At 41.7% G+C, this 21,686-nt stretch overlaps 1 protein-coding gene across 7 annotated transcripts in view; it reads left to right on the top strand.

Moving 5' to 3' along the window:
• The first annotated feature begins 2,202 nt into the window (after positions 1–2,202).
• The window catches only part of CYRIA (CYFIP related Rac1 interactor A), a 54,867-nt gene continuing 35,383 nt past the window's right edge, over positions 2,203–21,686 (top strand). For 3 of the 7 annotated variants that reach the window (XM_039568800.1, XM_039568795.1, XM_039568799.1), the window contains exons 1-3: positions 2,204–2,309; positions 17,871–17,921; positions 19,714–19,782. The gene's annotated coding sequence lies outside the window, so the exon portion shown is untranslated. Of the gene's footprint in view, positions 2,310–6,779; positions 6,942–17,870; positions 17,922–18,674; positions 18,693–19,713; positions 19,783–21,686 lie in introns of those variants that run through there. The other 4 variants (XM_039568797.1, XM_039568796.1, XM_019282193.2 and 1 more) reach the window with 4 other exon arrangements.

The raw sequence follows: 21,686 nt of genomic DNA, 5'->3' as shown, positions 1-21,686 counted from the left end.
ATTAGTGTCTAAGAAATGGAGGTGTCTGTATACCCAGATTTAGGGTATATGAAGGTCTTTTCTATTCACACAATTCGCCTCATAAAGGCAAGCACATCCTTTCACCTGAAAAAGTTTAGGGTGCTTGAGGTATTGGGATGGCACTGGTAGAGATGAACCAGAAATTTATGGGTATCCTGAATCTCTTCAAAGAAAAAACAGGTGATATGTGAGATCACTCACAGAGTCTAAGTGATAAGAAATTACTTTATTGAGGAATCTGATCCCTTTGTGTACAAACTGAATTTGTCTCACACAAGCACTAAGATAACAGTTTCACACATACAGTTGTGGCTTGGCTAATATGCCAGTAGCCAGTTAAACAATTGTTTTCTGGTCTCCAACGTCATCGTCCAAAGCTGAGAATCTGAAACCTATCACTCGCCTGCCATTTCCCCTACAGGCTGATCAACTTCACTCTTATGGTAGTATGTTACACTACATGTAGATGTTCTACAGTTCATTTCATCAATATCTAGCAGTTCCTTTGTTTTGGCAGGATTTAAAAGTTGGATTTTTCTAACTCCTAAATATTATCTGTATGCAGAATAAAAATATTCTTCTGGCTAAGTCCTTGATGCATTCAGTGCAGACAACTTAAGAGCATACATAGCATGCGGTCATAGAGTCAGAATATTTCCAAAAGATGGGTGATAGCTGCCTCTTCTTTTGTAAAAGTATCCAGTTAAAGACACGACCATTATAAAGCAGTCAGAATGCATGCCCCAGAAAAATAATTAAAAGGGGACATTACGTTGCTAGCTGGGAATCTGAGGTTCAGTTCTTTCTCCTGGTTCAAGTTTTCCATGTGACTGTTCTTCCCGCTTGAAAGTGGAGCAATGCTATTTACTTCTTTTAAAAAGTACTTTGAGACTCGTGGGTAAAAAATGCAAGCCAGCAGCTCAGTGTTCTACTAAGCTGGGTGCTGAAAGGGTAGCTATACTAAATATGTGCTACAGCAACAGACACACAGCCTTTTAATAGACTAAGTATGTCACTTGAATTATTTTCTAGACAATTTGGAATTTTCAGACCAAAAAAAGAACAATTCAAGGACATCTGGATCCAGCCTGGGTAAAGGGAAGCAGTTAAATCATGGAAGTGATGCTGCTCTGGGGTACTTGATCAGAGGGAGTGACAGGCCAGAGGGTCAAGTCAGCAACAGGCCCTACATCCTCATAGCTCCACCAAACCACTCCACTTCTCACAGCGCTCCAAAACTTGCCTCATTCATGAGAATCACACCTCTCGGAGCACAGAGCTCTCCTCAACACATTTGCCCGAGGCAGGAGGCAGCTGTGAACTCTCAGGCTCACAAGCATAGAGCTGTGATAGCTTTGTGGTCAGCATCACAGCTTCTCACAATTAAAGAGCTCAGCAAGCAAAGTCCTGGTATGAACAAATAAGAAGATATTTCTGTACTGTACTCCCAATACTGTCACTTGTAGGTTTTTTTGTTTTGTTTTTCTTTTCTTGCTTTCTTTCTTGCTGTTAATGACGCACAGACTGGCTTTTGGGGAAGGGGGAAACCGAGTGCTGCACAGCCGTTCTGGCGACTTTAACCTCATTTAACCCTCCGCACAGCAAGAGGAAGTACAAAGTATTTTCACGAGCTGTGAATGGGCTCAGATCTGGTTTTGACGTCTTGAGGAAGCGCTGTGTTCTGCAAAGCCAGAAATACAAAAAAAAAAAAAGAAAATGTATGTGAAGTCCCGAACTCCAGCGTTTGTACAGACACCGTCCCGTCCCACCTCCCCCCACCCCGAAACAGAGGCCACCGGAGAGAGGGGGATGGAATCTCTACGAAACGGGGAGGGTTTGGGTCAGCGCCGATGTTCCCCGGCGGGGCGCAGCGCGGGTGACAGCCACACGCACCCCTGCACTGATTCCTGAGCGGACACCCCAGCGCCCCGACCCGCCGACTGGGGACCCAGGGCGCCCCTGCGTGCGGTCTGCACTGGGTGGGGGACCCATCCCATCCTATCCCTATCCCTACCCCTACCCCTATCCCTATCCCCATCCCCATCCCCATCCTCATCCCCGTCGGAGGCCGCCTCGCCCCGTGGCGGCGGGAGGCGGGTCCGGGGAGCCGCGCCCGGGGCGGCCGCCGGCGGGAGCCGCACGCAGCCACCGCGGGGCGGGGCGGGTCTGCCAGCGTCGCGCTGGGCCGGGCGGGCTGGGCCGCGCCGCAGCGCCGGCGGCTGACTCGGAGGCAGCGGCGGGGGATGGACGAGGGTACCTGCGGCGGCCAGCGGCGACGGGCGGCCCAGGTAAGAGCGGGGAGGCACGGCGGAAACGGGGGCTGCCGCCCGCCCGGGGGCTGCACGGGGTGGGGGCTGAGCCACCTCTGCCGCTCCTTCTCTCGGCGCCCCCGCATCGCGGCGGGGCGGGGACGGCGCGCTGCAGCCCCGGAGTTTCTCCGCTCCCCTCGCCCCCTGAACCTCCGCAGCCGCCTTTGTGCCCGCTCTCCGGCCCCGGGTCACCCTCCCCGCGGTGCCCCTGCCCTCGCACCGCGGGGGCTGCGGGCGGTGGCGGGGGGACGCGGAGGGACACAGCCAACTGTTGCCTGGGAAGCGCCGGCCCCGGAGCGCTGCCAGCGGCCCCGGGGCCGTGAGCGCCGGGGGGCCGGATTCGCCCCCAGCCCCGCTCGGAGAGGCATCGGGTGCGGTGCGAGCCCGAGCGGAGGCTCCCGGTTGGCCTCGCCCAGCCGGGGAGACGCTTCCCCGGCCACTGGCTCTCCCGGGTAGGCGCCTCCGGGTTTTTGCTGCCGGGCGGTGGATGCCGGAGCCGCCGCGGCCGCAGGGACGAGCAGCGCGGGTGCGGGAGCCGGCTGTGCCCGCGGCAGGGCCTGGGGGAGCCCGGCGGAGCTCCGCGCTGGCCCGGGCTGTCGGTCAGACAGCGCGTCGCTGTGCCTGGCTGGACTGAGTGCGGTGCGGGGCAAAGGGAGATTAAGCGTCAAACTTTGATTGTACCGAAAACTTTCTGTTCCAGCTGCTGGTGGTTGCTGGATGCGGGGTGCCATAAGCGTGGTGTTTCCAGAGGGATGTATCTAGACAGGAGATGAAAGACAGGTTCTGTAATGCTGCATTCATCTCGTTTGAATCGCTGTCCATGTTGGGAGGTGTTACAGTGAACAGATAGCTCGGTTGCATCTATTCTTCCTATTATTATTTTTCTCCTAATTTGATTCCAAGACCGTTTACTTTTACTTTTTTTTCAATCTGGGGTTTGTTCTGCTAAGGTCTCAGTAATACATTACGCCACTGTGCAAAATCGAATGCTCCATAATTCACTGGCAACACAGCGAGTCACTTAACTGCACAGGCTTTCAGTGGTGCTGCTAATAACTTGCCGAGGGTGATGATGTGAGTTGGTTTCCAGCCTGTTCCTAGTCTCTAATTGCCATACAGACTATCTGTTTTTGTTACCAGTTCTAAAGGCAGTTTATATGTGTTTGGGGAAAGGGTAGGTTAAGTGGGACAGATGTGTTTGCTTTACTCCTTCTGTTTTGATCATCTGCAAGGCCAGAAAAAAATGAAAATTGCTTTGGCAGTGAACTCTTAGGTGGGGAGATTTGGAATGAAATGCTGTCGTGACATGAGGTTGCCTTGTGGGCAAAGATTTTCACATGCTCAGCACAGCTCTGCAAAAATACCCCAACTCCTGTTACACAGGGAAGAACTGAGCTGATACTTCCCTTTTCTCTGTTACGGTAACTTTCGTATTTCTATGAAATGTAAGGAAGACTGTTACATCAGCAATGTACTTTTTAAAAGTAATTTTAAAAAATAAACCTTGTAATTTCTTGTGTTTAAATCTGCTTTCTACTCTCCTGTAATACCCCCGCTCCCCCATCTCACAAGGCCCAAATTAAAAACTGGTGATAAAGTCCTACTACTTCCTACAGTAGACTTTAAAAATATGTTTTAATGAAATGAAATTACAGATTATGGGAACATCATGAAAGGTTTGACTTAACTTTATAAAAAGCATAAGGTAGCAACTAAGAATAAAATTCTTCAATTTGAACTGCTGTAGTATTGTTTAACCGCTGGTCTGTAAAGTTTCACTTGATGTAGACGATGGCAAGTATAAGCAAGGCTTTCTGAGTTACTTATACGGTTTCTCAAAGACTCTGCAATATTTGATTGTATTCTGCTGTGTACTTTTCCAGTACCCTCCTCTGCTGCTGCTTTTGCAGTGATGCTTTGTTTATTGCCCCGTGAACTTATGCTCTTTATTAAAAACTGAAAATAAACAAACCACAAGCGATTAAAAAGACAATGTATGTCAGTAATTAGAATAAAACCTCCTTGATTAAGTAAGAAAGGAAAAATGGTGATCATCTTGGATACTACTGCATAGTTACTGTCGTCAGATGTCATTTTGCCATGACAGTGAGCCTATTAGTGAATTTTACAGTGGTGAGAAGATAATTCATTGTTAGTGTGCTTAGCTTGTCCTCATGACATCATTTTTGACGCTGTTTTGTCAGGCTGAAATATCTTGTCCTCAGCAGTATGGCAGCCTTACAAAGACATTGAGGATTTGCATGTGCAATATGTTGCAGATTTCCAGGTTATGTGATATACAAAATGAGCTTAAAATGTCTGTCAAAAATACTAGATGTTATTTAGATGAATAAAAATTCCTATACTTGGACAGAAATAATATTTTGTAGGTATACAAATACTATAAGTAAGACCTCTGTCATATTTTTATCTACTTCCAAATGCCATTCTAATTAGAGTTTTTTGAGAAACTGTAAACTATTTTTGTGGAATACTGGCATTCTTTAGCAATGGATGCATATTACATGCAATAGCACACGAACTTAATCATTCAGTTCACATTTTATACAAACTAGAAAAATACTATTCTATATCCAAACCCTATATATGATCCAGACATCATTAAGTCTCCTTTTAAAATCCCGTTGGGACAAACTGAGTATGTTACTGGGACCTATAACATCAGTGGATAGTGGTGTATGGATGCTAACAATATATGTTAATTTGAAGCAGCCAAACCTCTTAGTGTTTCCTCTGTACTGAATTCAGTATGTATTTGGATCCATTTCAATATTATCAATCATTCTTTTAGCAGTGCTTTCTACTCATGTTATCTAGGAATGCAAAACAGTAACACTAAATCAGAGAAAACAGTTTGAGAGGCATGAATTAAAATATTTAATATATGGGGCAGTTTGAGAGCTGCAAAAAAATGCAGTCATAAATTTGAATTTTGTTGTTTAAATTAAAATTGTAATAGATGCTGCTCTGCACTCGTGTGAATAATGAGCACAATGTGACTGATTTGAGTTGTACAGGTCCTAATTCTTATGAAGTACCAAGAATTTACTATTCTTCTACTTACATAAAATTCCAATTCTCACTTCCAGTTAAAATGAAAAATGTGCCTAATTTTCTGTCTTTACATACTGCTCAATACAAGTTCTTGATTTAAAGTGGTAGCAGTAATTTAGTATTTAGTATTGTGGGTTTAAAACGTTAAGAAATGATGCCATCATGAGGATACCAACCATGAGATTTAGTTAAACATCAGTCAGCCTTACCTTAACTCAGGAATGGTTACTTTTGCATGCTAACAACTAAACTACTCTTGTCTAATTTATAAACTTGTCAATAGACTAGAAAACCAGTGCTCTGAGGGACTTCTTTATGTATATTACCTTTTTTTTTTCCCCCTCCTGTCCACTACAGTACTTCTGTAGTGCTTTTCATCATGGACAGGTAGACTTTTAACAACATGGTTTGGATGATCAGCAGCGCAAAAAGTGAAGCTAATGCATAAGTCCCAGGATTATCTTTGAGTAAATCTGTGTAAGGAATTGATGATGTTTATAGTGTATGAAAAGTAAATTTTGAAGGTTCCAGTAGCAGTGCAGGTTGTGGTGTTATGTGTGCCTGTCATAAGTGCTAGTCTGGTTTGGTTCAAGTCTTGGGTTAATAAATGTGATTCATGAACACGTGTTCCTCAGACCTGGTGAAGAGTATCCATAGCATCCATACAGCATGGGAGTTGTCATGTCTAGAATATGGCATGGAGCATACTGGAATCTTGAGTTTCATCCCATTTTTCTGTGGTGAGCTCGGGATGGCAGAGTGTAAGTTCACACAATATAATAACACCGTGGAGGTGGTTTGGTGTTTTAAGGGAATGTGTAGACTTATTTTAGATAAAAGTCATTCTGTACTGTCCTGTATCTCTCTGATACACAAAGGTTTAACTTAAAATTTAAATAGTTGTTAGAAGCTTTCTTATATATAATTTATGGGATTTGGGCAGGGGGGAAATCCTTCTCTCTGCTGTGTTACTGCCTGAATTCATAAATTATTTGAGTGGCCTATTTTACAATTAGATGCCTCAAAGCTGAGGTTGATGGTCCTAAAACCCGTGTCTGAAAGCACACTTTTCTACAATTTTTACTGTGAAGAAAATGAGATGCAGAGCTTCCATTTTGCATCCATCCATAGCTGTTACCACCGAGGCTGTTCTGGAGAGTGGAATCTCTTTCCTGCCTCACTGCCTTTGGCATCCAGAGATGGGAATGTTCCCTCAGGATTAGAAAAGCTTGTTTTGCTAAGAAATAAGTGTAAGCTATTTACTCAAACTTGAGTAGAAGCATTTGCAATGATGTTAATCTCTCTTCATGTTTTATGGTGCATTAGTTGCATCCCATATTCATTGTGTGACACTTTATTCTCTGTCCTTTTCAGCTTTAAGTACCTTGAGCTCACATCACCCTCTTCCCGAGAGAGTGAAACAGTGTGTCATAAGCTGTCCTTTATTTAACCTGCAACCTGTGGAAAAATACCCAGAACAAAACAGTAATTAGGCCAGAGGGAGAGTGACTCCTGCCCTGTGATTAAAGCATTCAGGTGAGAGAAACCTGGTTTCTATAGGTGTTTCATTCTTTCATCCAGTAAATATTTTTCCATTTCATAACTTCAGCAGGAATAGTCTTAGGACAGACAATAGCCTGTGGTTTAGGGCACTACCCTGGTGTGCAGAGATGTGGTTGGGAGCCAGTCTCTCAACCTGAAAAGAGCCTACCACCCACTTCTACTTCCTCTGTGGTTGCTTTCCTGATGCTTTTAGATAGCTCGGTGGTGCTTAAGGGCATGCTCCTGCCCTCTCATCCGAAACTTCAAAATTGCATGACTCCTTTCCTTGGGAGCTTGTGAAAGGAATGACTTTGTATCTTGCTTCTAGAGAGGCCTGAGGGTTTTACAACCCTTTTTAATAACATAGGTACCTCTTCAGCTTCCAGGAATAGGTGACATCAGTTTAAGGTACAACCTTCACAACTTTCTTACCTGTTAGGTTAGATGGCTTCCTGCTTGCTCTCCGAGTTATCTTACTTTCCCTTATATACCCAAATATGTTGCAGCCATGCTCAAAATTCTCCTGTGAGTCCAATTTGGGCTTCTAGACTCACATGGATTAGTAAATCTATGATGAGTATAGATTTTGAAGGGATGAAGGCCAGAATTCAGCAAGACTAAGGACTTCCAGAGAAGGTCTTTTGGGTTTAGGACACAATTTGAGTCTGGTTTGATTCAGTTGTCCAGTGTAAATGTTTTTTCTTTGATGGGATGCTTTGCAACGTCTGTTGCATCTATACTTGGTTAGCAGATGCAAGGAGGCTGGAAAACCCATGTCCTGCATAGGCCCACATCCTGGAGTACCTACTGGGATATTTTAAAACAGCTCAGTACTATTTGCCTCTGCAGCTGAACTGAGCCCAGTAGAGTCCTAAGACTATTGTTGCTTAAGCTGAATGTGGTTATACTGAGAAGTGGGAGGGAGGGGTTATTTTAATGTTTTTCAAAGATATTTCAAAGCAAACCTGCTTTTTGTGTTTTTAATGTCTAGCTTGATAATTATAATTTTCATTTTGCAGCTGCCCCAGATAAAATCTGGAAGGTTAGCTTCAGTTAATGGCTTTCTGGGAAGAGGGGAGAAAGTTCATCTTCTGGTTTCTCTCGTGCATGTTAATAATGGTGTGGAGCTGTGGGGCAAAAATTCATTACTGATTTTAGCTGGTATCGAAATGCTGAGTGGTAGTGCCACTTACAGAGCAGAACTGACTGAGGAAGAAGGAAAATTTTCTCTGATAACTGATCCGTATGATTCTATCTCCAGTAAATTGGTTCCAGAATTGTGTTTAAATAGCCTCCATAGGAGACATACAGTAGTATTTATTTGGTGTGGGTGATCTGTTGGTCCTAATTTTTCAGAGGGGATTGCTATAATGCTGTGGAAACTGGGGAGGGAAACAATGGCAAGGGGAAAATTCTATAACATTTCTCAGAGCTGTGAGATCTCTTCATATTTGAGAAGGCTAGACTGTTAAATTTGTTATGTTGTATTTCCAGGAACAGTCTAATTTTGTCTGTTACACTTTGTCCCACCCACATACACACGGTCTGACTCCCTGTGCTGTATTGCTCTGTAATTGCAGTGTTTTGCTTCAAGGATCATCTGTAGGCAGTTGGCGACTTCTTCAGATACAGATTTCATGATGGATATTGGCATCTTTAGAAGCTTCTGGGAATAAGTCCTCTCCCTAATAATTGATGGTGGCAGAGGAAATGGGTTCTGATATTTTGTAACCGTTTTCCCTATGTTTTTATTATTAACTCATAAAAGCCCTGTAGGACTGACTGGAACACTTCCCTCACCCTCTCACAAGGCTGTGCTGCAGCAGGGCTCTGTAACACCAATTACTGCGGGGACAGTTTTGCTGTTCCAGATGAGATTGTGATGGGGGTGTTGGGAAATGAGTCTCCCTCAAAATGTGTTTTATGCTCTGAATACAAGAGATTGTGTTACTATAGTGCAATGCTTAGGTCTATGGGGTTCATGTTTTTAGTTAGTGAAGGTGAAATCCGTTTAGAATTTTTTACATCAGCATCTCTTGTATTCGACAGGAAAACAGAAAATATTTCCTGATCTTGAAGTATTTTGGGACTGTGTTGCCTGTAGAACTGATGTGTATTTCCATAACTAGATAATCTTACTGCTTTTATTAATTTTATTTTTTTCCCTGAAAGACAAGGACAGAGCACACATATTAGAGGTCCTACACGTACAGGTAATATGTTTGTCCGTTTTTATACTGTGAGACAGAAAATGATTGGGGTCTGAATACTTACGCCTTTGTTTTACAGAGGTTTTGATTCATTAAGGCACAGACAGTATCATGTTGTCCTTTACTGAACTAAAAGTAAAACTGCCAAAAAAAATCCCCTTTTGTTCTGCTGCTGAGGAGCACTGTGGGCTGCCAAATCCTGACAGTCTGAGTCACCACAATTGTAATAAAGTGTTTGTACTTTGGCGGTTGCTGTTATTCAGCGTCTTCTAAGTTATTCATAAGGCAAAGGGACACCTACAGGTTTAAAATACTACTTTTAAAAGAAATAGTCCATGTTTATAAAGAAACAACATTTTCAATAGGGAATTAAATAAACTGTGGTAACACTTCAAATCTTCTAAGGAGTATATGGTTAATCTTTAACAGTAAGAAATATGCTTATATACATATATTTAACAAGTTCCATGTTTTGTGTAATAGCAATGCTAGACTTCAAAAAATGATGGGATAATTTTAAACTCCTTACTGAACTCTGCTGTTTTGGCCATCTGATCTGACCTGATAACAATCTGATAACCAGGGAGACTGCTTCCTTCCTAAAAAAAACCAAAAAAAAAAAAAAAAAAGTTTTGAGGACAGGGCCTCTGACCCTGGAAATGCTTATCTACATTTTAACTTTGAAGTGTGGGCTGTGACCCAGCAAACATAGCTCATGTAATTGAATTCAGTTGTTTTCAGCATCATTTCCAAACAAAGTAGTCAAAGTTTAAGTTCTAGTAGTCAAATTAAGTTGTAATAGTCAAATAAAACTCAGAATGAGGGCCCATAAAGAGCTGGAGGAAAGCAGGGTGGCTCTGACTCAGGGATGATACCTGTAAGGCTGACAGGTGTGTTCCCAGACTCACAGCAGGTGTCCTGCCTCTGGCCATGTGCACACTGTGGTGCTCTGGCTGATGGATGCTGCTGCCTATGCTTGGGTGGGACATGAGAGTACTTACAAATTCTTGATCCCATCACCTGTGCATGGAGAGGAGGTGTGTTTCTTTATAATTTCTCAATACTATAGCTGTTTATGGATGTGAGTCCTCATATTGTTTAGTATCAGTTATTGAGGCAGAAACAATGATTCCTTTCTTTCCATTGATAAAATAACAATAAGGCTTTTATTCTTGATACATAGGGAATTTTGTATGTTACCTTTCCCTAACATTAAGCTAATGAAATTTCCACAGTTCTCTCTCTTAAAAAAAGCGACAAATTTGCTAAACTGGATTACTAATAACTTTCCCAGCTTCCATCTTGTAGAGCTGCTGAGAAAAAGGATCGAGGTGGATGTGGGTGGTAGTCACTGGGGCAGTGTGGGACACATGTAAATTCTTGCAGCAGAAAGTACTATAATTTTATTGCTGCTCAGTGTCATACTATCACTACAGCTGTTTCCCAAAGAAGAGGTTTTCCTGCTATTGACAGGACATTCAGACAAAGGAAGGAGATGGTAGATAAGCAAATGCAAATATATTACATGCCTTCTATCCTTTGGTTTCTAATGCATGCTGTGGTGACGGGTTCAGCATGAAACACTCAGTGACATGTAATTATATATGCATTAAGTGGAAGCTGATTCATAGTGTCCCTCTCTGAGAGTACCTATCCATAAAGCACTGAGGTAGGGATGCAAGAGGAGCAGCACAACTCTGGGCTGCTTAATTCATGTGGCAGTGCAGTCCTGCTCAGCTGCTGACTTCCTTTCTCCTTTTTTTTTTGCCCATAAAAGGAGAAAAGTGCTGCCATATGACTCGCTTTAGAGAGAATCACAAGATGAGGTTGGGGCCAGAGGGAGGGGGGCACGAGGGGGGGAAATTATTCAGGTAGCTTTGTTTCTTGTACATGGTACAAAACATTCAGCTCTCTGTGTTTAATGTGGTATTACGAGCAAAGTATGTGGTAGTATTTCCTTTAAGTGACATTGAAATCAAACATTTCATTCTTATAATAACTTTTTTTTTCTTTTTTTTTTTTTTCTGCATGGATGAGAGATTCTGAAGGGAAGGGATATAAATGAGTTTGGAAAGGAGATAACTTCAGTTCTTAGGGATTAGGCTATCCTTCAAACCTGCAGACACTTTCCTGCTGGTTGTTAAGGAATGACTGTATGTGGTATTCTCCCATCTCGTGCCAGTGACTGTAGGTAGGCATGCCTGAATTCATTGCTTAATTTTGCACTGTTAAAATCTTCATCTCCAGTTTTTCCAGAAAACAGGCTAATTGGGTGATACTCTGAAGACTTGCTCAGAGATCAAATCTGGACACCTCTGTGCCTTTTCACAAAACGTTTGAGCTCTCTTATTCTGCAGTCTCACAGTGACTCTCAGTGTACAATAAAGCAAGAGTTCCTTTGACATATTCTGACAAAAAGCATAGCCCTCTCACTGACGAGGGTTACAGTTTTAGGCAATTAGCAACTTTAAAGAGTTCCACCCAGTTTCTGGCATGGGTCACTAGGTGGTGTTTGATGGGCTCCTGATTCTACATCAGAGTGCAGAGCAAGCACCAGGATGGTCAAGTCCAACCATGCTGCCAGCTAAAGTCCTGTGTGTGTGTGTGTTCAAAGCCATCTCTGAGTCAATATTTCACAGTATTGATCAGCTTGGATTTAGTCAGCCTTGCACGTTCCCTTTATTTACTGATGCTGTGAAGCGATTTGACATGGGGGCATATAAATCAGATGTCTCTCTTCTTGCTCACTCCAACACAAGATGTTTTAGAAATCACAGCAAAATAGATGTGTCTGTGCAAACCAGACTTTTTTCTTTGACAACTATGAAAAATGGAGATCTTCAACCCAAACATGTACTTTCATATGAATTGAAGCATTTTGTCAAGGAGTCCAAAGGGAGCTGGAGAAAATTAAGATCTTAGTAATGAACAGTCATTTCCTATATTTCCTAGCATCACCGTTTTCTAGTAGGTATCCTGGGAACAGAGCAAAAGGACCATACTAATTATGGATCTAAAGTAATTTTTTCTTTTTTTCTCTCTAGCTGTTGTTTTTGGGGATTTTTTACATCAGAACTAGGGTGTAGGCCAAGATCTTTGAAAAACAGATGTCTGTCTCATGCCTGCAGTGTTATCATCACTGGGATTTAATAAATTTTTTACTTCACATATGTGGGTGGGTTTTTGTTGTGTTTTAGACTTTTGGTTGTTTTTCTTGAAACATCTGATGGTTTTATGGTTTATTGGAGTAATGGTCTTTAGTTGTGTTGATGTCACTGTTGAGATACATTTGTCATCTTTTCATCTCTTTGGAAGACTGAAATTGTACCTGTAGTTCAAGACACTACAATTAAAGTATTCACTGGTAAATCAGAGTGTAGGAGTTCATCTGGGACTATTAGGTTGGAGCAGATGGTTATTAGGTGGATTATTAGATGGACCCACTGGACCAGATTGGCAGCTGCTATCCCAACAGTTATAAATGGGTGCTCAAGGTTTTACAGAGTAATAAGCAGTTTTGTCAATACTGAGGTGGGTTGACCCTGGTTGGATGGCAGGTGCCCACCAAAGCTGCCCTGTCACTGCCCTCCTCAGGTGGGCAGGGAAGAGAAAACATAATGAAAAGCTTGTGGGCTGAGATAAGGGCAGAGAGAGATCCCTCATCAGTGACTGTCATGGGCAAAACAGACTTCACTTGGGGAAATTAGTTTAACTTACTACCAATCATATCAGAGTAGGATAATGAGAAATAAATCCAAATCTTAAAACACCTTCTCCCCACCCTACTCTTCTTCCTGTACTCAACTTCACTGTCAAATTCTCTACTTCTTTCCCTCAAGCAACACAGGGGGACAGATAATGTAGGTTGCAGTCAGTTCAGCCCACCTCTGCCACTCCTTCCTCCTCACATTCCTCTTCTTCTCCAGCATGGGGTCCCTCGCACAGGAGACAGTCCTTCATGAACTTTCCTAACATGAGTGCTTCCCATGGCCTGCAGTTCATGAAATGCTCCAATGTGATCCCTCCCTCAAGATGCAGTCCTTCAGGAACAGCTTGCTGCAGTGTGGGCTCCTCTCTCCACAGGGCTACAGGTCCTGCCAGGAGCCTGCTCCAGCAGGGGCTTCCCACAGAGTCACAGTCTCCTCCAGACATCCACCAGCTCGGGGGTGGGGTTCTCCATGGGCTGCAGGTGGATCTCTGCTCTGCCGTGTGCCTCCATGGGCTGCAGGGGCACAGCTGCCTCACCGTGGGCTGCACCAGGGGCTGCTGATGGATCTCTGCTCCAGTGCCTGGAGCACCTCCTGCCCCTCTGGCACTCACCTTGGGTCTGCAGGGCTGTTGCTTTCATGCTCTCACTTCTCTCTTTGGCTGCTGTTCTGCAGCAGTTTTTTTTCCCCCCTTCTTAACTCAGTTATCCCAGAGGTGCTGCCACCATCACTGATGGGCTTGTCCTTAGCCAGTGGCGAGTTGTGTCATTCTGTCCTGTTCCCCCTCACTGCCCTCCCCACTACCAAAACCTTGCCATGGAAACCCGAAATACAATACCATTGCACTTAAGACTCCAAGGTAAGGAGTTGGCACTGAAGATGATGATCTGTAGGTCAGCAGTTGTGAAAGGGTTGTATGTTTTTGTACTGTCAGGATGATTTTTCAGTCCCCTATGACACTGCATAATCACATCTATACAAAGTTTTACACACAGTAATTCTGGCCAAGTACAATATTTACATCCAGATTTGCACCACATTAGTTGTGTTTTCCTTTGGAAGGTTTTATGTGCCTCTCTGGTGTTTACAAGAACTTCTTGATTGTGTTCCTTTTTGAGAAAAATAAGGGCAAGTGCTTACAATTCAGGTTTGCATGAAGTTTTTTTAAGTAATTAATTTGATTTCTGACTTCGACAAAAGAAACAAATTTGTGAAGACATACATAACTTTGTGAATTATCGAAAAAAAAGATTTGTTCTTAAAATGCTTGTAAGCATTGATCTTGTAAGATGAATTTCTTCCTTGCCTATCACCACGATGTGGGTGAAGCTTGGAGAAGCAGAGTCTCAGCTGTGCATTGGGATGCAGTTGATAGAGCTATGCCCACTTCATACCAACTGACAGTCAGGGCCAATGTTCTACTGGCAGCAATCCAGGCTTGCCGAAATTAAGAAATCAGATGCTCATGTTCAGTCCATCTGAACACATTAAAAAGCTCCAAAACCTAGAGAGTGCAAATTTTCACTTGTGTTGCCTATGACACCTGTGGAAACACAAATGCTCAGCTCTTATGTTTATGTGGTTCTGTTCCCCTGATCTGAAAGCAACAACCACCTAGGTGAGGGTGACTTGTTAATTCTGAAATGCATTTGGCTGGTTATGGAATTAACTTCTAAAAATTATGTTCTCCAGAAATAACTGGGTACTGTATTTGTGATGCACGTTCATAGTAGGAACTAAATGAGGAGTGGATATGGCATGCAACTCTACTGTTACATTTTTAGTACTTCTCATGACACAGTTTTGTTCTATGCCAACTAACACTCTCCCAGATAATGCCCAAGCATAGTTCTGGGGTTAGGAGACACTATGGACCATTTCCAAAAGGCTGTTTGGATCTGGCCAGGCTGTATGGAGGAGTAGGATTTTAGTTGTCCAGCTTCAAGCTGTGACATGTTTGCTGGTTCCAAGCCCAGAACATGGCTGTGTGCCCTGGTCTGTTTTATTTTTTGACATATATGTGGCCACAGATCCTGCTTTCCAGGAAGCTGGGATTCAGCAGCTTCTTTGGGAAGGCAGTGGCAGCATTGTCACTGTGTGCTTAGGAAGGTAGAAGAAAAATTCTTTCAAGCCTGGAAGTGAGAAGCTGTCTGGAAAGCAGGAAAAATAAGCCAGAGCAACTTAAAATCATAGAATAATTGAGTTTCATATTTTTTTAATAAGACAAGCCCCAGGGAATACACAAATATAATCAGCCATTTTGAAAGCACTTGTTTAAAAAAAAAAAAGAATATATTTGAAGAATTATGGCCTGGCATTTTAAATCAAAATGAATAAACTGAATGTTAAGCAGATGGCATCTACAACATCCTCAACCAGAGGATGTATATCCTGGCAGTAGAGTAAAATTTATCCCTGGCCTAAGCTTTGCCTTCTGTTAGCTAAAGGAGCAGTAGCAACATGCTAGTGCAAACCTGAGTTGGCATGATCCTTAGCTTTTCCCTGGGGAATCCCTGTCTTAAGCAGATGTCTCAGCCCTCTTCTTCTAATTGTCTGTTTGCCTCCTGTCAGGGAGGTGCAAGTCTAACCTTATATTTAGCAAAAACTGTAGGGTGTGAAGTTTTGTGTGTGGGTGTTTTTTACTTTAAGCAGTGTTAAAGCTATTAGCATCCTAATGACTTAACAGTGTCTGGTCCAACAGACAGCTCAAGGGTTGACTCTAGTCAGTAGAGCACAGCCATCTGTCTCACCACCTCGCTTCTGCAGGACACGAGGAATAGCTGCTGGGATGGCATAGGCTTCTTGGTAACCTTGTCATGTATTTCTCCACCTGGAAGTGGTCCAGCAATCAGAAACTGAGCTCCCAGTCCCCACACTGACAGTGACAAGGCTGAGTGCCATCCCTGGGCTGGGAATTCCTGGTGCAGTTTGTGCTTTGAGGGTTGTGTGGGGAGAGAATTGGAAGTGCAGGTCAGGATGCTCTAAGGATGAGCTGCCCTGAATTACCTATATTGCCATTGACATCTCTCGCTTTTTTCTGCGTAATATTTAAATAGTACTGGCTTGGTAGTAGAAGTTTTAAGGATTCTGTGCTTTTTCAGTTTATACATAGATAAGTGTGTTCAGCTGCTGCTCCTTTTTTGTATTTTAAATCAGAATAGAATTCATTGCTTCATTTTGGAACTTTTACTTTCTACTTCTTGAGTAAAGGACTTTAAAACATGAAATAATGTTGTGGTTGCATATTTAGGATTGAGAGTTTGACCTCTGATGCACACTTCATCTCATTTAACTCTTCTCTTTTGCCTTTGAACTACAACATTATGTATTCTGTTCTGTAATGCAGCTTCACTTAACTCTTTATTTCCAAATAGAATTAATTTAACATCTTTGCTATTTATGCTTACTTGAATACTGATTGTACAGCCTTAATTATTTCTTACACAGCAGGAAACTTTCAAAATAGCAGCTGTGTTTTTCCTTAAGTCAAATTGGTTGTGAACTACGACTGCTCAAATCCCTAGGTGGATAATAAGCTTTACTCCCAGCAGGTCCCCCAGACTACTACACTGAGGGAACTGAACTGACTCCCATGTTTCATTGTATAAATGCATTTTAACTATGGATAAATTGACTTGCTGGATCTTGCCAAAGTAGTAAAAGAGAATTTTCTCTTCTGTGTTAATATGTGATGCCTCCTTCTTAACATCCTTCCCTTAAAGCGGCATTAAGGTTTCTACTAAAGTAGAAAAGAGTGCCTTATTTATTTCAGTCCATTTTTATCAGGCTGGTGTTTAAGAAATGATCACTTTACTTTCTTTCTGACTCACAAATTCTCCCAAGGACAGGAGCAGTTGCTCATAAATATGTTTCTTCACCCTGTGGTTATGTAACAGTGTTGTAAGGAGTATCTTGATATTTAGTTATTTTCTAAACTCATTAAATTGTTGTTCCTCTTCATTCCCCTCAGCTTTCCTATGGAAAACTCTTGATACCAATCTTGGGATGTTTATCTCCACTTTAAAAGGAATATTTTAAAGATATGAAACTGGAAACTCTAAACTTTTCAGAGTAGTTTATCCTCCTTCCCTTCCATGGCATCGGCTTTCCCACTCGATGGCATCTCAATCCAAATGTGATACCTCAGTGAACTTGCCTTGCAGCCCATTCCGTGCAGTTATTGCTCACGAACAAGAAATGCTTCCTGGCATCTGTTCGTAGTCTTCTTTTTAATGCCCCTTTCATACCTGCTAATCACATTAACCCCGTGAATTACACTGACATTGTTTTTACATCCCGTTTGATTTTGTGTTTCATTTTGTTTTATATTGAAAGAAATTTAGATATCTGAGATAATTTTTTTAAAAGATTAAAAAGCAGACTTCCAGAATGTTGTGTGTATTTGATTAAAAAGCTAATTCAGTCCTAGTTACTACTTAAGTTGTGCTGAGGGATAGCTATTCTGTGTAAGTTGCAAAAGTTTTGTAATTTTATAATTCAGCTGAAAAGGAGGTTCTCCTTGATAGTTGATGGGTTTTTATTTCCAAAATTTAGTTTTTCTATATAAATGTAATCAATGCTGGAATTAGAGAGTCTTTCAGACCTGTCATTTTTGTTGTTGTTGGGTCAAAAGGTAAGGGGACAAAACAATGGTATTTAGAGCTGGTTTTTGCACTGGAGGGTCAGAAGTTGTCTCTTACTACATCACTTCTCTATGGGAAAGGGTGGGTTTCTGGGTTCTGTGAGGTGCTGCCAGTCCTTTCCCTGTCCTGAGGTGTTCCTGCAACAGTAGTTCACTACCCTGGTGTGTGGCAGTATGAGATTAATTGACCTTTGGCTCTGGGAGTAATGCACGGTAGAAGACACCTTGCAGAGTGCTCTTTGCTTTTGAAAAAAGGGAAGTTATTCTCTATTGAAGGCATTTAAGTAACTTTTCTGATTTTTACTCAGTAATTAAAACTGTTTCATTGATAACAATCCTTTTAAATAAATTTTAAAATTCACAGATTGCAGCCTCTGTCTAAGTATTGGGAAGGCTCTGGATCATCCTCAACAAGGTAAGAGTCAACTCTAGTACTTTCAGGCTTGCACAGAACAGCTGTTGAGCAGATTTGAACATCATCAATGATAAATGAACACTCAGCCCCCCTTGAATACCATCCTTTATGCAGTTTTACTCTTGCACCTCACTGATGCTTTCAGAATGCTATCTGGGCATAATATTCTCGCCTTGAGGTTTTTATTTGTTTGCTTTTCTCATTATAGAACAACAATTGAGAATAATTCTTCCCATGTACTTTTTTCATTTACTCCACTGTTTGTTTTGAGTCATTTCACTGTTATTGTTCTGGTCTGGGTAAACCCTTGGGACAGAATTGGCTTAGGCAGAGAGCAGGATTTGTTCACATCCCTTTTGAAGTCCTGGTTCTGTAATTTTTATGGGTCTCCTACTGCCATTTTTTTTTTCCAAATCTTGACCAAGTTCCCATCAAACTCTCTGAAATATAAGTTGTAAATACCATGCATTGCTACAGAACTGGAGAGAATTTGCAGCCAGCAGCAAAGTAAAGCAATGCTAAAAAAAAAATGTTTTTCCCCTAGAGAAAGGGAGTTTCCTGACTTGACTGGCTACTAATTGGTACAAAGATTTGTTTACACAGAGGAGCTATTTCTAATTAGTTCCCTGTGTGGGTGTTCTACTGGGAAATTAGTGTTACATTTTGATATAATTTAATCATCTTTTATAATGAATTGTTACAATTTGCAGTAAGGAACATCTTTTTAGGAAAAAAACGAATCTGTCCGGCACCACCCCTGAGTTTCAAAAGGTAATTCCTCTCTAAGCCGCAGTCAAGGTTACTATTTGGAAATTAAATGAATAAAAATCCATAATTAGATTAAACCCAGTTTTTAGTCACATGTTTATAAATATAGCTTCAGAAACACAACCATGTGTTTTTCAAAGCCAAAACTTAATTAAGCTGAATTAAGCTGATTTATGAACCGGATAGCTTGACCTCTGAGATCGTGAGGACAGTGAAACTGAATATTTGGGAAGAGTGTGCAGTTACATTAACATTATTGAGGTTATGGTCAAAACAGAAGTTCACTTCCAAGCTTTTCTGTGGGGAATTTATTTTCCTTGTTACCTTCACTATTATTTTGGGAGCAAGCTTGCACTTCTCTTAAGTTATTTTATTTAGAGAGTTGAAAAAGTAACATTAAAATAGCTGTCCTATAGAACCTTATGAAGGAGCCGGTCCCCTTGTTTTTCTAGTGGCCTCCCCCGCCTCAATACTTGCAAAATGAAATGACCACTATTGGGCATTTAAATTACATTCTTTATTTCAGTAGTTTCAAAAGATTGGAAAATTAATTTCTGAATTTAGAACTGCTTTAACTGGACTTTTTTCAATATAAATATTGTTTTACATAAATATAACCTTTATACTAAATTGCTAAATGTTTTGGAAATGAATTCCTATTTCCATGATTTCATTATTATATCTTTTAATTCTTAATATAATGAATACCATTACCAGTGCACATTATTTTCCTTTGGCTGTACCAGTCTTAGCAACAGCTTATTCTAAAATCCAACTTAAATTGAATCTGTTCAGCAGAATTATATGGAATAAAATCTAGTTTGAATACCCGATCATTTCAGCCCAGCTTCATTTTTAATGGTATTACTACAAAAATTTTTGGATGTTACAAATTTCACTTTGAATAGAATAATTTCCATTTCTCATGGAAATTTCTTTTTTAAGCTAGAAAGTTGCATTGCAAAATTGAGATAGGGAAGAGCAAAGTGATCCCAAGTGTAATCTTGAATGTTTTTCATGACAGACGGACGTTGAATGTTTAGCATCACCTCTTTGGATTTTTGAATGTGAATTGGAACCACTGTATTTCTAGGTAAGACATAACTGAGTGTTTGTGTTAAGCACCCCCTTCCTTTTATACCTGAATTGTGGGAAAGCTAAAGAGGGCAATATGCTGGACTTTGCTTTGTGCAATGCTTATGTATTTGTTGAATTAGTGCAATGTTATTTGAGATTTTAAGTACTAATAGTTCATTTGTCCTAAATTTCTATGTTCCCTGAGAGAAACCACAACAGCCACTCTTGTATGGTCAGTATACGTACAGGACTGAATTTTGTGATCAGGTGTATAGTTGTTCTATTAGCTCATTGTCATCTAGAGGGGTAGGTGAGTGCTGTCTGCCCCTTCTCTTGCATCAACACCTTCACTCAGCAGGATATGCTGGTTTAGGGAATTTGCTGCTGAAAGTCTGTGGGATTGCAAAGGCTTCCCAGAGGATTACTTTTCTGTCAGTTTAGACCTCTGCATCAGCTCACTGCAGATTCACACAAGTACTGGTGTCAGTGCAAGGGAATCAGTGCCAGTACCTGCAGCAACAAATTGTTTTATTGGCTTTGAACTCCTTATTTCTCTCTGCTCCAAGAAAAGGTTTGATACATGAGGAAGACTGTGAAGGGGTTGTGAACAGCTGCAGACTTTAATAGCTGGGGAGAAAGCAGATGGGGATAGAGATGAACTAGAAAGTTTTGATCTGTAGATGTAATTAAGAGAAAATTTGTCACTGAAGATTACCTTCTTCTTAGTGAAATGCCAGTCTGGCTTCGCACGTTTTCTACAAAGGTTATAGGGACCAGAAGGGAGATCTCTGTCACACTTCACATGCAGCTGAGTTGTGGCCAGCACTGCACTGGGGCTGCACGGCTGAGAGTCACAGACATCAGTTCTGGTGGTTGTGACCCAAACAGTGCTGTTTGCCAGCCCTTCCTGGACTCCAGGGAAATGTGAAGCAGACAGGACATTTGACCTGGAGTGCTTTGCAGCATGCAAAGCTTAAAATCTGAAAGGCAATAGTATCTTAACTAGTAGTTGTGTGGATATTAAGTATTGTGGATAGTAAGGCTGTGCGAGATGGTGGCTTTGATCCAGTGGTTTCTCAGAGAGATGGAAGCCACTGGGTATGGAAGGGATTCTTTAAGCTAACCCTGCTTTAGTAACAGTGCATGCTGTCATTAATTCAGCTTGCTGTGAGAGGCATCCAAAAAGTGGTGCTGTGGGCAAAAGCCTGCAAAAACTTCCATTTGTTGTAGGTGAAAATAAGCCCAACATGGCAGCAGCCTGACTGGGTTTCTGTCGAAGCTGGTTCACAGTACCCAGGTGAACCCAGGGCAGTCTGTCAAAATAAAGGTGTTTGCTGGTCATGTGGAGGTTTGTTCAAAAGAAATAAAGCCACCTGCAGAGGTGGAAGGTGTAGAGATTCATCACTTTAAGGTCACAAAGGATGTGGAACCAGCATAGCTGACAGACAGCGATATTCCTGTTTCATTTCACTGGATGGCTGAACAAACCCAGGTCCAAGGGACAAAGTGGATGGGAGGGGTGGCAGGAGAGACTTAAGATGAACAGCTGCAGCCAGAGCTTGACAATTTCTGCAGTGTAGAAAATTATTCTCTGTTTTAAACGACTGATGTGAACTTGTAAGGAGTGTATACATAAGCAGCAAAGCTATTTTGCTTATTTTATTTTTAGGTTTTATTTTCTTCATTAAAAGAGCTTCCAACCTTCTATTTTGTTACAGACATATGGGATTTGAAATAGGAATTATGTATATGACATACCTATTAAATTTTATAATAGCACTTCAACTAAAATTAATGGCCCAGGATGATCCTTCTGGGCCAGAGAGGAGAGAAACTCAAAAATGAGTGCTCAGCATGGACTTATCTACTCCACTGGGGGGGAGTGAGATGAGTTGAAGGGAGATCTTGGAGGCAGTACAA

This window comes from Corvus cornix, chromosome 3, assembly GCF_000738735.6.
Source record: "Corvus cornix cornix isolate S_Up_H32 chromosome 3, ASM73873v5, whole genome shotgun sequence".
NCBI lineage: Eukaryota > Metazoa > Chordata > Aves > Passeriformes > Corvidae > Corvus > Corvus cornix.
Note: the sequence above shows the minus strand (reverse complement) of the source record. Positions and strands in the feature narration are given on the sequence as shown.